Below are 16,623 nucleotides of genomic sequence, written 5' to 3'. Positions count from 1 at the left end.
GTCTTTTATCTCTTTATTATCACTGAATCAAATTTTTCAGGATCTTTAATATAGTTATGGTTATTTCAATCTTTTAAGTTTTGTATTGATTACATTGGTACAAAGTATAAAAGACAATATATATGTAAGTATATATATTTATATATATGTAAATATATATATATATATATATATATATATATGTAAAATCTACAGATCATGTTTAGAGAGATTTCTGATCTTGAGATAAAGGCAGATTTGTTAAAAGTTTTCTTAGTGGCCGGGCGCGGTGGCTCACGCCTTTAATCCTAGCACTTTGGGAGGCCGAGGCGGGCGGATCACGAGGTCAAGGGATTGAGACCATCCTGGTCAACATGGTGAAACCGCATCTCTACTAAAAATACAAAAAATTAGCTGGGCATGGTGGCGCGTGCCTGTAATCCCAGCTACTCGGGAGGCTGAGGCAGGAGAGTTGCCTGAACCCAGGAGGCGGAGGTTGCGGTGAGCCGAGATCGCGCCATTGCACTCCAGCCTGGGTAACAAGAGCGAAACTCCGTCTCGAAAAAAAAAAAAAAAAAAAAAAAGTTTTCTTAGTAAACATAAATCAAACAAATGCTATTCTTCATGTAAACTTCTCTTATTATATATAAGGTATAAATATCCTGTCCTCCTGTTTATAAATGCAGATGATTTGTTTACTATGGGAAAAATAAACTATTATTTGGGATGTATAACTTGTACCAGAAAACGTTTCTTCAGTTGCCATCGCAGTGCCTACCTTATGCAGCAATATTTTTCTCCTCAAATAGTAAGTGTATTTTTTAGCTTTCCCTTATTTTTCTTTATAAAATTTTGTGATAACCTAAAAATACATAAATTTGTTCTGTATATGTTTATACTTTTAACCATGTCTTTTTTTAACCTCCTAACATTAATTTCTTGGCTGAGGAAATAGACAACAGGAAATGCCAAGATACTATTAATTCAGACACCATCTTAAAGACTATAACTTGGAAAGTGGATTGTCATATGGAATTATTTTACTTCTCTCATTCTACATTTTACTACTAAAAAATGTTTTAGAGAGCATATAACATCTCTTATCTCCTGAGCCTGTAGAATTATTTTCACCAAGGTAAACTGAGGACCTCAGTTATTTCAGAAGCCTATACTTTAACACTTTTTCTCTGGCATATATTAGGGTGCATGCCATGGGTGGGACTGGACAGAGTGAAAGGGGACAGAGATAAAAGGCGGCTTCCTTTTGTTTTCTCATTTCTCATTGCCTCTAAAATCTGCTTCTAGACCCTAAAATGGAATATTTTTAAATATAAAATAAGAGACAGGCAGTGAACATGCAGAAATAGCCACATAGAACTTTCAGACCAAACAAAAAGCAGAAGTGACTCCCTTCTTGACAGGCTTTTTATTAAGTAATTTGTTCTAACTATAAAGCATCAACCGGATGGTTGATAAATCCATGAGAAAACAGAAGTTAGATGCTAATAAATATATATTTTCTGCATTGAATTTTAGTTATTTTGGTTAAGATTTTACTTCTATTCCTATAGCCACTTATATAAATTTTCCTGGGTGGGTTCTTATTCTAGTAACAATAATGATGCTTCACAATCAAAAATAGAGATTTGACAGGTAGTACAAAGTCATGCTGGTATATTAGGTAAATAGCATCCATTAGAGAACATCCATTATGGAACACTGTCTTTATGAAGCCTATTCCTTTCTGTACTTCTATAGTACACCAATCTTGTGGACTCGTGAATTTGCCCACTCTTGATAATCATTTTAAACTTTAAATGTTCAATGGGCCACTGTAATTACACAAATCATGTCTCATTCTTTTATTGAATTGTTTTTCTATGTATCCATTTAGCATTAGCAGTCTGCATAATTATAAACTATCTTGAATTGATTTTCTATAAATTTAATCAGAAAATAAATGACATAAGCTCTTTTAGTATCTTCACAAATTCAGTAATTACTGTAAGACACCATGAGATATATCTATGAACTCAAATTCAATAAAACCATGATTTAGAGTTTCTTTCTTAGAGGATATATTTAGATGATGATGTGATAAATTTGATACCATTGATCTGCCACCACATAATTTTTAGAGTTTTCACAGAATAAATTGTTTCACATTTTGTTTTTTACATGTACATGTATATATGAGAAGTATATTTTTATTTAAAAATTTTAAAAACAAATTTATTATAAAGCTATATAAAAGTCATATTACATTCTTAATTTTTGTTCCATAATTACTTTATTCCCTTCTGATTACATTATCATTAAGTCTATCAAAGTAAATATTTTAATTGTCAGAAGTTTCTCCCACCCACCCTCTTCCCTCTATGCAAACATTTTTCAATAATCCTAAATTTTCTTCTTCCCTTTTTAGTAGCCTTACTCTCTTAATATATGTTTTTCTCCTAAATAAAATGTGGATTTTCCTGAAAGTCTCTGACTTAATTATTAAATGTTGTTGTTTTCTTTTGGCCTGTTTTGTTGCAGAGATTGTTTTTTGTCCTCTGAAACACTGACAATTCAATGTATCTCTTTAAGCTGATACTGCACATTTTTAAAAAATTTCTTGCCTTTGGTCATATTTCTAATAAACCTGTAGAAAAATAAACATGTTTATACGTAAAAATTACTATTAAAAATAAAATTTAAATGCATTTTATTGGTGAGATATTTAAACTAAAATGCAGTATTACCTTAATATAAAAATTAAAAGCTCAAATTGAGTATCATCTTATTGTTGTAGAATTATCTTAAATATATTATTTTCCCACTAAAATTTCCTTTGCTAATAAAATCCCTTCAACTCTTTCAATGTCCTTCCTAGGTTTTACTTTTCTGTCCTTTAATTGCATTTTGAATAATTTCTCCAATTTCTAAAAGACAATCCTTTTCTGCAAACAGTTTCTTTATTTTTACTTCCTTTTCCTCATTAGTTGCATCTCTATTCTCATAATATTCAAGATCATATTCTTTTGTCTTCCTTCTCTTAGTCTTTATTTCCTTGGATAACTATATTTTGTTACCATAATTTGATCTTCTTTGGACTTTGTCTCATTTCAAGGAAACTGGGAGAACTATAAGTACATACTAGGAATTTTCTATGGTTAGCCACTTCCAAGCACACTTCTTATGATGTTTACATTCATTTTAATCTGCTTCTTTTCTAATTATAGCCTCAGAAATTATTTTTTCTTTTCATTATCTTACTTCCACACCTCTGGTTAAGGTTATATATTTTCTCTCTCAAATTGGAACACTTTTGTGAGTGAAAAGAGGATAGCAGAAATTAATTAGATGTGACTCAGGTTTGGAATATAGTCACATTACATCTGAAAGAGTGGAAATTGAAGAGCCAGAGCTTATTCTTTGTCTCTTTTGTGTTTACTCACAAATAAGTGGAAATATGGTTTCTTCTGTTTTAAGTGGGAAAAAACGACCCTAAACAAGGGAAAAGTGAAAACTTCTTCTCCTTTCTTCTTCCCATCTAATAGACTTAGAACAAGGGTTTTGTTGGGTAGAGATTAGGAAAATTAAGGAAGAGCTGCAGAATATATGATCACGATTCAGAGAAAGCCAATAGTAAAACTTTACTTATTAGGAAAGAGTAGGGAATCACAACAGATAGAGCATTTTGGAACTCTAAAGCCAGGTACAATCAGATATCTAAAGCAGTAGGTTCTCAGCATGAGAGAATTGTAGTGATTCAAGGGTGGGAAGCAGCTTAACTGGACATCAGGTGATGACTCATTTATACAAAGGAAGATTGCATGAAGAGAGCAACAGTTTGCCAATTAGGGTAAGATACTAGAAAATAAGAAGTTGGTTTGTTTACTAAAACTTAACAAAAATGCAAAAAGGTGGCCATAGGGTTACCATATCATTTAATGATGAAAAATTTCAATTAGTTTTGTGAATTTAATAGCAAGGTATAGAACTACTGAATGAAATTCACTCTGACAAAACAAAAAAAATATTCATAGGCTGGAATGGATCAAAGTCTGCAACTGGTGGCCTAATAATTGAAAGTATCTGCAAGGACTAGAACTAGACATCATAGAACAATAAAGCTTGGCCACTTGGAGGTACAAATTTTCTATTCTATCTCTGGAGTTCATGGGGCTTAATTTTCAATTTATTTTTTAAATACATACGTATGCCCAAGTCAAACTTATGAATCTTTTATTTCTCAGTGAGCTTTTTCCTATTGAATTCTATGCAAGACTATTATGGCTTTGCTTAATATTTTGCTCAACTCCTTATTAGTATAGCCCAGAATATCTGAAAATTCGACATTAATCAAGAGAGAACTGCTGTATAATCTTGGACAGTTGTATATATTTAAATTTATACATGTATATTTTATGTTTATATTTAATATGTATTTAACTGATACATTTAATATGTATTTTGTAGTTATTTCCAATACTACAAGTACTTAAGAATGATTGTATTGGATTTTTCCCAAATGCTTTAGAACTATGGAGGTTTTAAAGGTGTTTTACCATTTTGCTCAACTAAATGTGTGGATTTAATATAAGAGAAAATACAAAGCAGAATATAATATTATTTATTATCCTTAAGACCACTAAGACCTAGAAAAGTAGATCTTGGTAGATACATAAATGTTAAATAACACAGGTATAATATTTTGCTTAGTACAAAAAAAAAAACACAGAGAAAATCGATTTTCTACAAATTGACCCAATTATTGATGTCAAAAAAACTATAATTATATTTATTTCTTTATCTCATTAATATTCATGAAATATAAAAGTTTTAGTTTCTTCATCTGAACATCCATATGAAACACCATCTGGAAACTTCTTTGTTACTTGTGTAAATCATTATGTTTTCTGTAAAGATAAGTAAATATTTAGTAATATTATTATATCACTTGTAATGAAGTTAAGTATGATAGAGAAATAATGAATAAACAATCACCATGGGTTGTTAAACAGATGCATTCTAAAATTTTGAAGTAACTCTAAGTCAATGTGACTGCTTAAAATCTGCATACAAATAAAACAATCTAATGATGAATGTTGAGATTTATAAGATTTCAATTTGGGCAGTACAAAAGGAACCATACAACTTTAAAATCTTTAAGATTTAAAAAGGAACTCTTAACTGGCTGGGCGTGGTGGCTCATGTGTGTAATCCCAGCACTTTGGGAGGCTGAGGCAGGTGGATCATGAGGTCAGGAGTCCCTGACCAAGCCTGGCCAGCATGGTGAAACCCCATCTTTACTAAAGATACAAAAAATTAGCTGGGCGTGTGACATGTGTCTCTAATCTCAGCTACTTGGCAGGCAGGAGAATTGCTTGAACCCAGGAGGCAGAGGTTGCAGTGAGCCAAGATGGCGCCATTGCACTCCAGCCTGGGTGACAAGCCAGACTCAGAAAAACAAACAAACAAACAAAAACAAACAACAATAACAACAAAAACAGGAACTCAATGAAAATTGGTTCAAAAACCTTTGCTCCCAGTAGAAGAGACAGATCTGGAAATTCAAAGAGGCTTGATAATCTGGTAAAAATCACAGTCTTTAGTACTTGGATTAGACTCAACATCTGGGTAACTGACACAGCTTCTCCTAGTTTCTTTATATTCACATTTTAGCAGCTACATCACATTAAATTTTTTTATTGCATTTTAGGTTTTGGGGTACATGTGAAGAACATGCAAGATAGTTGCATAGGTACACACATGGCAGTGTGATTTGCTGCCTTCCTCCCCATCACCTATATCTGGCATTTCTCCCCATGCTATCTCTCTCCAACTTCCCACCCCCTGCTCTCCCTCCCCTATTTCCCCCAGACAGACCCCCGTGTGTGATACTCCCCTCACTGTGTTCATGTGTTCTCATTGTTCAACACCCATCTATGAGTGAGAACATGCTGTGTTTGATTTTCTGTTCTTGTGTCAGTTTGCTGAGAATGATGGTTTCCAGGTTCATCCATGTCCCTACAAAAAACACAAACTTAAATTTTGATTGATGTCAATTGAAATTTGATGCTGCTAATGCCAACCCATTGCAGTATAGCTTATTTAAACATCACATACACACAGGTATACACTCAAACACGTATATCTGAAGTGTCAATAGACAAATGATGTGTTAATGATACCTGCTGTATTTGCTTATCAAGATACACTTATATTTATACAATTAGTTTACAGTTATTTTGGTGGAAAAACAAATACTACATTTTGACCTCCTAAGAACATTGGTTTCTGTTCCTCTTATTCCAATTACTATAAATAGTTTATTAAGTCTATATTTTATCTTCCTTATGTATGCTAAGGATAACATCAGATTAATTAATTCACTGTATAAAGGCAATACACAGTTCATTGATGGCATATTAAATGACCACATTTAATATACCTCATTTTTATTTTAAATTTTAAGTAGAGGAAAACCACATAGTCTGCACTGAAACATTAAAATATTAAATTTAAATGATAAACAATTTTTCAAACATATTTCAGTTTACATTGCTATACCCTCTATAAGTGTAAGAAGTGGAAATATATATATTAATGGTGGAGACATATATTACCAAGGAATAATAAATGACAAACTCTACCAGATTCTGATAAAAATGTAATGGCACGAACCACATTCTGAAAAAAAATGTTGATTTTCTAATAGGAATATGTATCATAATCAGAATCTCAATTGTGCTGTAAATTGTCTTTATCTTAAGGTTGTTATGGAAGTACATGCCAATTATATTTAAAATTGTAAAGCCTATGCAAGTAGAGATAATATTTATATTAGAAATGTGAAAGTTTCATTGTTTTAACAAGTGCACCTAAACAGTTAAAACAATGTTTCTTGATTATGCAGTAAGTTGACTGCTATGCTGTAGACATGTAATCTGTGTTATCTGTCCTGATCCTTTCTTAAAAGCAAGTAAATTTGTTGCTGGTGAACCTTAATTTGTCAGCCAAGATTGAATTTCAATCTGAACCCAAAATCACTGCTTCGGGTTGAGAATAATGTATATTGCCAAGTGGTATTTCAGATCTATGACCTAAGATGGCAAAGTCATTTAATGGTAAAGAAAAAGATGAAAGGTAGGTCTGGTGAGATTGATGAGGTTCTTATTAATCCACACATTGAAGAATGAAAGCTCTGTGTCAGATTATCAGGTACAATTAATTTGATAAAAAGTTTTGAACCCCTAAGGAACTGGATAAATGGCTGGTTTTTGCCATACCTCTACATTGGAAGGATTTGTTTTTTCTCCTATAACTCTACCAGGATGAACATAGACATGTGTCTTTTACTTGTTAAGAAATGCTACTTTATGGAATGAATTCATTCCATAAAGTTTCTAGAAAATCTTCAACTTGCCGATGAGTTAAAAATAACTATGAACCATAACTTATTCAGGTATTATTTTTATTAAATGAGAAAGTATACTATCTTGTAAAGAAGCATAAAGAAATTGAACTCCCATAGATGGAGGGTTTTATGGCTTTTATGCTTCAAAAACAGTTACATATAGGATTTACTTTTCTACTTAGCTTTGTTGGGGTATAAGTTGCATGAAATAAAGATAATTTAAGCATTTAGTTTGAGTTTTAAATGCTCCCACAGTATATATACAATAGTAAGATAACCACTGAAACCAAGAATATTTGCATTGATTTGAAATGTTTCCTAATACCCCTTTACTGTCAAATAATTTCCTCCAAAATGACCACTGGCAACCACTGGCTTGCCTTTTGTCACAATATGTCTATATATAAATATAGATATTATTTTGTTTCTTTTAAATAACTTGTAGCATGTAGAATAGCGAGTTCTAGGGAATGTGTATATTTAACTGTATAATAAATTAAGAAATTTTTTACCAAAGCAGATCTATACTAAATTTTGGATCTCCAACTGCAATGTATGAATTCCAGTTGATATATTTCCTTGCTTACATGTGGTGTTGTTAATCTTTTGAATTTTATTTATACTATTGGGTATATACTGGTATCTCATTGTTTTTTAATTTGAATTATCTACAAACTAATGGCGTTGAACTTTTTTTACATTGTATATTTTGCCATTTGTATATTTTCTCTGGCAAGTTAGTTCCAATCTGTTGTGCATTTTAATTGGCTGGTTGTTTTCATATTATTGCATTTTAAAAGGTCATAGCACCTTTTTCAGATATTATTTGTAAATATTTTCTCACAAGCTATAGCTTTTTTGTTTTACTTAGCTGAACTTTATATGCTTAAAATATTTACTTTAACCATTCTTTTCTTCTACAGTTTTTTTTCTTTTGTGTACTATTTAATAAATGTTTGACTAACTTGAGGAATCAAATATTTCTTCAGTGTTTTTCAAATACATATTTTAGATTTCACTCACATATTTATATCTAAAATGCATTCTCAGTTATTTTTATATGATTTCATATAAAATGGAGTTTATTTTTATTAACATAGGTAAGTATATGTTCTAGCACAAATTTTAAAAATTATATTCTCCAATGTAATTACTTTGGTGTCTTTATAAAGAATTGCGTCATTTATATAATGGTTTAATTGATACTTGTAAATATCCAAAGCCAATACTTCACTACTGTTATTCAAGAAGCATGTCTTAACTTTGAAAATTACGCAGTGAGAGTTACACAATTCTGTTCTTCCTTTTCAAAATTGATTTGGTAGTTTGTATTTCTATGTAAATTTTGAATCAGCTTGTTAATCTTCAAAATATCTTGAGTTTGATTGGAATTCATTAACTCTATAGATCAAATTGGGGAAAATGAACATTTTTCCACACTTTAAATAAGTGGATTTTATACTATGGGAATCATATCTTGATGAAGCTGTTTAAAAATAAAAGCTTCTTAAGATAAATTATAAATTGTTTATAAAAGGGAAAATATTTGAATGGCCACTACTTGAGAAAAGATAAATGAATGACAAGTTAACACATAAAAAATTTGCTCACTATTTGCATATTATGCAAGCAGGAAAGCCAGTGTGTCATTACCAATTCTAGATAGGTGTTTTTTGTACATCAATTATTCTTCAATGAAGCTTGGAAAAACAAAGATATAATTTGTAAGGGAAGGAGAAAACTATGTTTGTTTATATACAATATTACTATTGGTAAAATAATGAGCCTCCAAAGAGTGTCACATTCTACTTCCGAGAATATGTCACCTTACTTGGCAAAAAGGAGTTTGAAATGTGATTAAGTTTAGAATCTTCAACTGCATTATTTTCTCAGATTATCTAAGTGAGCCTAATGTAATTTAAAATTACCTACCTTTAAAAGATAAAGAGGGAGGCAGAATGATCAGTTTTAGAATGCTGTGAAGACAGTGGAAGGAGTAGGAAGGTGACCCTGCAGATGGAAAGACACAAGTAGCCATTACTGGCTTTGAAGACAGAAGAAGTCATGAGCTAAGGAATGTAGGCAGTCTCTAAATGTTGTAAAATGCAAAAAAAAAAAAAAAAGCCAAAATTTTTTGCATATTTTGAAATGGAAACTCAGCTCTGATGACAATTTGATTTTACTGTGGCACAACGCATTTCAAATTCTGACCTTGAGAACTGTCACATATGTTTGTGTTTTTTTTTCCTTTTTCTTTTGTACTTTAGATTTTGGGGTACATGAGCAGATCATGCAAGATTGTTGCATAGGTGTATACATGGAAAGGAGGTTTGCTGCATCCACCATCCTGTCACCTATATCTGATATTTCTCCCCATTATCCCTCCCCAATCTCCACACCCCCTGCAGCCCCTCCCCTAACTCCCCCCAACAGACCCCAATGTGTGATACTCCCCTCTCTGTGTCCATGTGCTCTCATTGTTCAACATCTTCCTAGTGAGAACATGCGGTGATAGACTTTCTGTTCTTGTGTCAGTTTGCTGAAAATGATGGTTTCCAGATTCTTCCATGTCCCTACAAAGGACACGAACTCATCATTTTTTATGGCTGCATAGTATTCCATGGTGTTTATGTGCCACATTTTCCTTGTCCAGTCTATCATTGATGGGCATTTGGGTTGGTTCCAGGTTTCTGCTATTGTAAACAGCACCATAATGAACATATATGTGCATGTGTCTTTATAATAGAATGATTTATAATCCTTTGGATATATACCCAGTAAAGGGATTGCTGGGTAAATGGAATTTCTATGTCTAGATCCTTGAGGAATCGCCACACTGTCTTCCACAATGGTTGAATTAATTTGTACTCCCACCAATAGTGTAAAAGTATTCCTATTTCTCCACATCCTCTCAAGCATCTGTTGTCTCCAGATTTTTTAATGATCAGAATTCTAACTGGTGTGAGATGGTATCTCAATGTGGTTTTGATTTGCATTTCTCTAATGACCAGGGATGATGAGCATTTTTTCATCTGTTTGGTGGCCTCATAAGTGTCTTCTTTTGAAAAGTGTCTGTTCATATCCTTCACCCACTTTTAAATGTGTTGTTTGGTTTCTTGTAATTCTGCTTTATTTCTTCGTAGATGCTGGATATTAGCCCTTTGTCAGATGGGTAGATTGCAAAAATTTTTTCCCATTCTGTTGGTTGCTGATTCATTCTAATGATTGTTTCATTTACTGTACAGAAGCTCTGGAGTTTAATTAGATCCAATTTGTCTATTTTGGCATTTGTTGCCAATGCTTTTGGTGTTTTAGTAACCAAGTCCTTGCCTATTCCTATATACTGAATGGTTTTGCCTAGGTTTTCTTTGAGTGTTTTTAAGTCTTTAATCCATATGGAGTTAATTTTAGTGTAAGGAAGGGGTCCAGTTTCTGCTTTCTGCATGTGGCTAGCTAGTTTTCCCAACACCAGTGAGTAAACAGGGAATTCTTTCCCCACTGCTTGTTTTTGTCAGGTTTGTCAATGATCAGATGCTTGTAGATGTATGGCATTGCCTCTGAGGCCTCTGTACTGTTTCATTGGTCTGCATCTCTGTTTTGGTACCAGCACCATGCTGTTTTGTTGCTCTTGCCTTATAGTATAGTTTGAAGTCAGGTAGTGTGATACCTCCAGCTTTGTTCTTTTTGCTTAGGATTGTCTTGGCTATGTGGGCTCTCTTTTGGTTTATATGAAGTTTAAGGTGGTTGTTTCCTGTTCTGTGAAGAAGGTCATTGGTAACTTGATGGGGATAGCATTGAATCTATAAATTAGTTTGGGCAATATGACCATTTTCACAATAGTGATTCATCCTAACCATAAGCATGAAATGTTTTTTCATTTGTTTGTGTCCTCTCTTATTTCTTTGAGCAGTGGTTTGTAGTTCTCCTTGAAGAGATCCTTTATATCCTTTGTTAGTTGTATTCCAGGTATTTTATTCTCTTTGTAGCAATTATGAATGGGAGTTCACTCTTGATTTGGCTCTCTGTTAGTCTGTTATTGGTGTATAGGAATGCTTATGATTTCTGCACATTGATTTGTATCCTGAGTCTTTCCTGAAGTTGCTTATCAACTTAAGGAGATTTTGGGCTGAGACATTGGGGTCTTCTAAATATACAATTATGTTGTCTGCAAAAAGTCAATTTGACATACTCCTTTCTTAATTGAATACCCTTTATTTCTTTTTCTTGCCTGATTGCTCTGGCTAGAACTTCCAATACTATGTGGAATAGGGGTGGTGAGAGAGGGCACCTTGTCTTGTGCCAGATTTCAAAGGGAATGTTTCCAGTTTTTGCCCATTCAGTATGATATTGGCTGTGGTTTTGTCGTAAATAGCTTTTATTATTTTGATACCTAGTTTATTAAGAGTTTTTAGCATAAAGAGATGTTGAATTTTGTCAAGGGCCTTCTCTGCATCTATTGAAATAATCATATGGTTTTTGTTTTTGGTTCTGCTTATGTGATGAATTATGTTTATAGATTTGCATATGTTGAACTAGCCTTGTGTCTCTGGGATGAAGCCTACTTGATTGTGATGGATAAGCTTTTTGATGTGCTGTTGCAATTGGTTTGCCAGTATTTTATTGAAGTTTTTTGCATCTATGTTCATCATGGATACTGGCCTGAAGTTTTCTTTTTTTGTTGATTTTTTGCCAGGTTTTGGTATCAGGATGATGTTGGTCTCATAAAATGATTTGGGAAGTATTCCTTCTATTTGTATATTTTGGCTCTCAACAGGAGTGGTACCAGCTCCTCCTTGTATGTCTGGTAGAATTCGGCTGTGAACCCATCTGGACCTGGGCTTTTCTTGGTTGGTAGGCTATTAATTGCTGCCTCAACTTCAAACCTTATTATTGGTGTATTCAGGATTTCAACTTCTTCCTGGTTTAGGTTTGGGAGAGGGCAAGTGACCAGGAATGTGTCCATTTCCTCCAGGTTTGCTGGTTTATATGCATAGAGTAGTTTTTGGTAATCTCTGATGGTAGTTTGTATTTCTATGGAATCAGTGATGATGTCCCCTTTATCGTTTTTTATTGCATCTATTTCATTTTTCTTTTTCTTTTTTATTAATCTGGCTAGTGGTCTATTTTGTTGACCTTTTCAATAAACAAGCTTTTTGATTTATTGATTTTTTATGTCTCTATCTCCTTCAGTTCTGCTCTAATCTTAGTTATTTCCTGTCTTCTGTTAGCCTTTGAGTTTTTTTTTTAATCTTGCTCCTCTAGCTCTTTCAATTTTCATGATAGAGTGTGATTTTAGATCTTTCCTTGCTTCTCATATGGGCATTTATTGCTATAAATTTCTTTTTAGACAATGCTCTAAATGTGTTCCAGAGTTTCTGGTACATTGTGTCTTCACTCTCATTGGTTTTGAAGAACATTTTTATTTCTGCCTTCATTTCATTGTTTATCCAGTTGACATTCAGTAGCCAGTTGTTCAGTTTCCATGAAGTTGTGCAGTTCTGAATTAGTTCTTGAGAGTTCTAATTTGCACTGTCATCTGAGAGACTGCTATGATTTCCCTTCTTTTGCATTTGCTAAGGAGTGATGTACTTCCAATTACATGGTCAATTTTAGAGTAGGTGCGATGTGGTGCTGAGAAGAATGTATATTCTCTGGTTTGGGGTGGAGAGTTCTGTAGATGTCTATTATGTCTGCTTGGTCCACATCTGAGTTCAAGTCCTGGATATCTTTATTAATATTCTGTCTTGTTGATCTGACTAATATTGACAGTGGAGTCTTATAGTCTCCCACTATTTTTGTGTGAGTCTAAGTCTCTTCGTAGGTCATTAAGAACTTGCTTTATATGTTTGGGTGCTCCTGTATTAGGTGCCTATATATTTAGGATTGTTAGCTCTTCTTGTTGCATTGATCTTTTTACCATTATGTAATGTCATTCTTTGTCTCTTTTGATCTCTGTTGGTTTAAAGTCCATTTTATCAGAGACTAGGATTATAACCCTTGCATTTTTTGCTCTCCATTTGATTGGTAAGTCTTCCTCCATCTCTTTATTTTGAGCCTATGTGTGTCCCTGCATGTGAGACGGGTTTCCTGAATACTGCACACCAATGGGTCTTGACTTACTATCCAATTTTCCACTCTGTGTCTTTTGATTGGGGCTTTTAGCCCCATTTATGTGTAAGGTTAATATTGTTATATGTGAATTTGATCCTGCCATTTTGATGCTAGCTGGTTGTTTTGCCCATTTGTTGATGCAATTTCTGCATTGTGTTGACGCTCTTTACCATTTGGTATGTTTATGGAGTGGCCGGTACTGGTTGTTCCTTTCTATGTTTAGTGCTTCCTTCAGGAGCTCTTGTAAGGCAGGCATTGAGGTGACGAAATTGCTCAGCAATTGCTTGTCCATAAAGGATTTTATTTCTCCTTCCCTTATGAAGCTTAGTTTGGCTGAATATGAAATTTTGGGTTGAAAGTTCTTTTCTTTAAGGATGTTGAGTGTTGACCCCCATTCTCTTCTAGCTTGTAGGGTTTCTGCCAAGAGATCCACTGTGAGTCTGACAGGCTTCCCTTTTTGGGTGACCCGACATTTCTCTGACTTCCCTTAGCATTTTTTCCTTCATTTCAACTCTGATTAATCTAACTATTATGTGCCTTGTGGTTGCTCTTCTTAAGGAGTATCTTTATGGTGTTCTCTGTATTTCCTGGACTTGAATGTTGGCCTGCCTTGCTAGGTTAGGGAAGTCCTCCTGGATCATATTTTGAGGAATGTTTTCCAGCTTTTATTCATTCTCTCCATCACATTTATGTACACCTATCAAACGTAGATTAGGTCTTTTCACATAATCCTGTATTTCTTGGAGGCTTTGTTCATTTCTTTTCACTCTTTTTTTCTCTAATCTTCTCATTTTATTTCATTGACTTAATCTTCAATCTCTGATATCCTTTCTTCTGCTTGGTTGATTTGGAAGCATACACAAGTTTCGCTGTTGAAACTTGTGTATGCTTTGCAAAGTTCTTGTGTTTTTCAGCTCCATCAAGTTGTTTATGTTTTTTTCTAAACTGGTTATTCTAGATAGCATTTCATCTAACCTTTTTTCAAGGTTCTCAGTTTCTTTGCATTGAGTTAGAACATGTTCTTTTAGCTCAGAGAAGTTTGTTATTAACCTCCTTCTGAAGCCTCCTTCTGTCAATTCATCAGACTTATTCTCTATCCAGCTTTGTTCTCTTGCTGGTGAGGAGTTGTGATCTCTTGGAAGACAAGAGGCATTCTGGTTTTTGGTGTTTTCATCCTTTTTGTGCTGGCTTCTTCCAATCTTCATGGATTTATCTACCTGTGGTCTTTACAGTTGGTGACTTTTGTATGGGGTCTCTGAGTGGACATCCTTTTTGTCGATGTTGAAGCTACTTATTTCTGTTTTTTAGTTTTCCTTCTAACAGGCCCCTCTGCTGCAGGACTGCTGGAGGTCCACTCCTGACCCTGCTTGCCTGGGAACCACCTACGGTGGCTGCAGAACAGTGAGGGTTGCTGCCAGTTTCTTCTGTTATCTTCATCCCAGAAGGGTAAGCACCAGATGTCAGCCAGAGCTCTCCTTTATGAGGTGTCTCTTTGAATATATGGGGGTCAGGGAACTGCTTGAGGAGATACCTGTCTCTTATCAGAGCTCAAGTGCTGTGCTGGGAGCTCCATTGTTCCATTTAGAGCTGCTGGCCAAGTAGGTTTAAGTTTGCTGCAGCAGAACTCGGAACAGCCTCTTTCCCCAGGTGCTCTGTCCTGGGAAGATGAAGCTTTATTTATAAGATCCTAATGTGCTGCTTCCTTTTTCAGAGATGTCCTGCCCAGCATGGAGGTAGTCTAGTCACAGTCTGACAGTACCATTGCTGAGCTGCCGTGGGCTCTGCACAGCTGCTGTGTAAATTTCCTTGTGGTTTTGTTTACAGAGGTACAATTAGAACTGCCTCAGTAATGGCAGAAACCCTTCACCCCACAGAGCTGGGCCATCCCAAGTCCAGCTGTGCTTGCCTACAAAACTCTCAATCCATAGGATTTCAGATTGCTGGTCTTTGTGGGGGTGGGACCTGCTGAGCCAGATCCCCTGGCTCCCTGCTTTCGGCCCCCTTTTTCAGTTGATTGGGCAACTCTGTCTCCCAGGTGTTCTGGGAGTCAGTTGAAACAGCTGCCCAGATTTGTGAGACTTTGTGCGGAAAACCACGGTACTGGCTGGAACTGCCCTGCTGGAAATTCCTGGCACTTTTCTGCCTGGGAATCTCCTGGGCTGTGGGCAGTAAAAACTGCAGGAGAAGCACAGTATCTGAAGCAGCGTGCTGGAGTGGATGGAAAAGACCCTGATGGCCTCTATTGGGCAGGAAGGGAGGTCCTCTGGTGATAGCACTTCCTGGGTGAGGCAGCACCCTACCCTGCCTCAGCTCACCCTTCTTGGGCTCCACCCACTGTGCACAGAGTCCCATTGAGATGCACCTGGTACCTCATTTGGAAATGCAGTGATCACTCAACCTCTGCATTGCCCTCGCTGGGAACTGCACTCCAGGGTTGTTCCTATTTGACCATCTTGGATGCCATCTTGTGTTGATTAAAGCTCCTAAATTTGTAATAACTTGTTACAGCAACAAAAAAATGAATGCAAATATAATTGTTCATATATAGTTAAGAACTATAAAAAGACTGCTAGGAGTCATAAGTGTCTTTAGCAGATTAAAGTCAATATACAACAATTAATTGTATTTCTATATGTTGTGATGAAACGATAAAAACAAAATTTGAAAAACAATATTTAAAAACATCAAGCTACATCAAATACAGATTAATCTAACAAAATACACTTCTGGGATCATGTATACATTTTTGAGAAGCACATCAAAACCAGGATATTAGCACTGGTACTATTTGGCTATATAGTGCTATGCTATTTTGTCACGTGTAAATCTACCACTGCAAACACTGCATTCAAGACAGATTCCATCACCACAAAGATCTGTCTTTTAATATCTCTTTATGGTCACTTCCTATCTCTAAACCTTGCAACCACTCATCAGTTTATTTTCTCTCTACAATTTCTTCATTCTTTGAATGTTATATACATAGAATCAGATATTATTTGATCTTTTGAGACTGGCTTTTTTGTTAACAATAAATACCTGAGATCTATCCAAGTTGTTGAGTGTATCAGTGTTCTGTTGGGGATTTTTAAGATGGATAGGACCATGAGCCAAGGAATGTGAGCAGC

At 34.8% G+C, this 16,623-nt stretch overlaps 1 long non-coding RNA gene across 1 annotated transcript in view; it reads right to left on the bottom strand.

The window, feature by feature from the left end:
- Nucleotides 1-5,035: 5,035 nt before the first annotated feature.
- Nucleotides 5,036-16,623, bottom strand: part of LOC144576790 (uncharacterized) — a 205,607-nt gene continuing 194,019 nt past the window's right edge. Inside the window, exons 3-4 of the long non-coding RNA XR_013519310.1 lie at nucleotides 9,317-9,394; nucleotides 5,036-5,994 (exon numbers count right to left, since the gene is read on the bottom strand). This is a non-coding gene — a long non-coding RNA (uncharacterized LOC144576790). The remainder of the gene's footprint in view (nucleotides 5,995-9,316; nucleotides 9,395-16,623) is intronic.

The sequence above is a fragment of the Callithrix jacchus genome, chromosome 6, assembly GCF_049354715.1.
Source record: "Callithrix jacchus isolate 240 chromosome 6, calJac240_pri, whole genome shotgun sequence".
Taxonomy (NCBI): Eukaryota; Metazoa; Chordata; class Mammalia; order Primates; family Cebidae; genus Callithrix; species Callithrix jacchus.
This window is presented reverse-complemented; position numbering and strand designations above follow the sequence as displayed.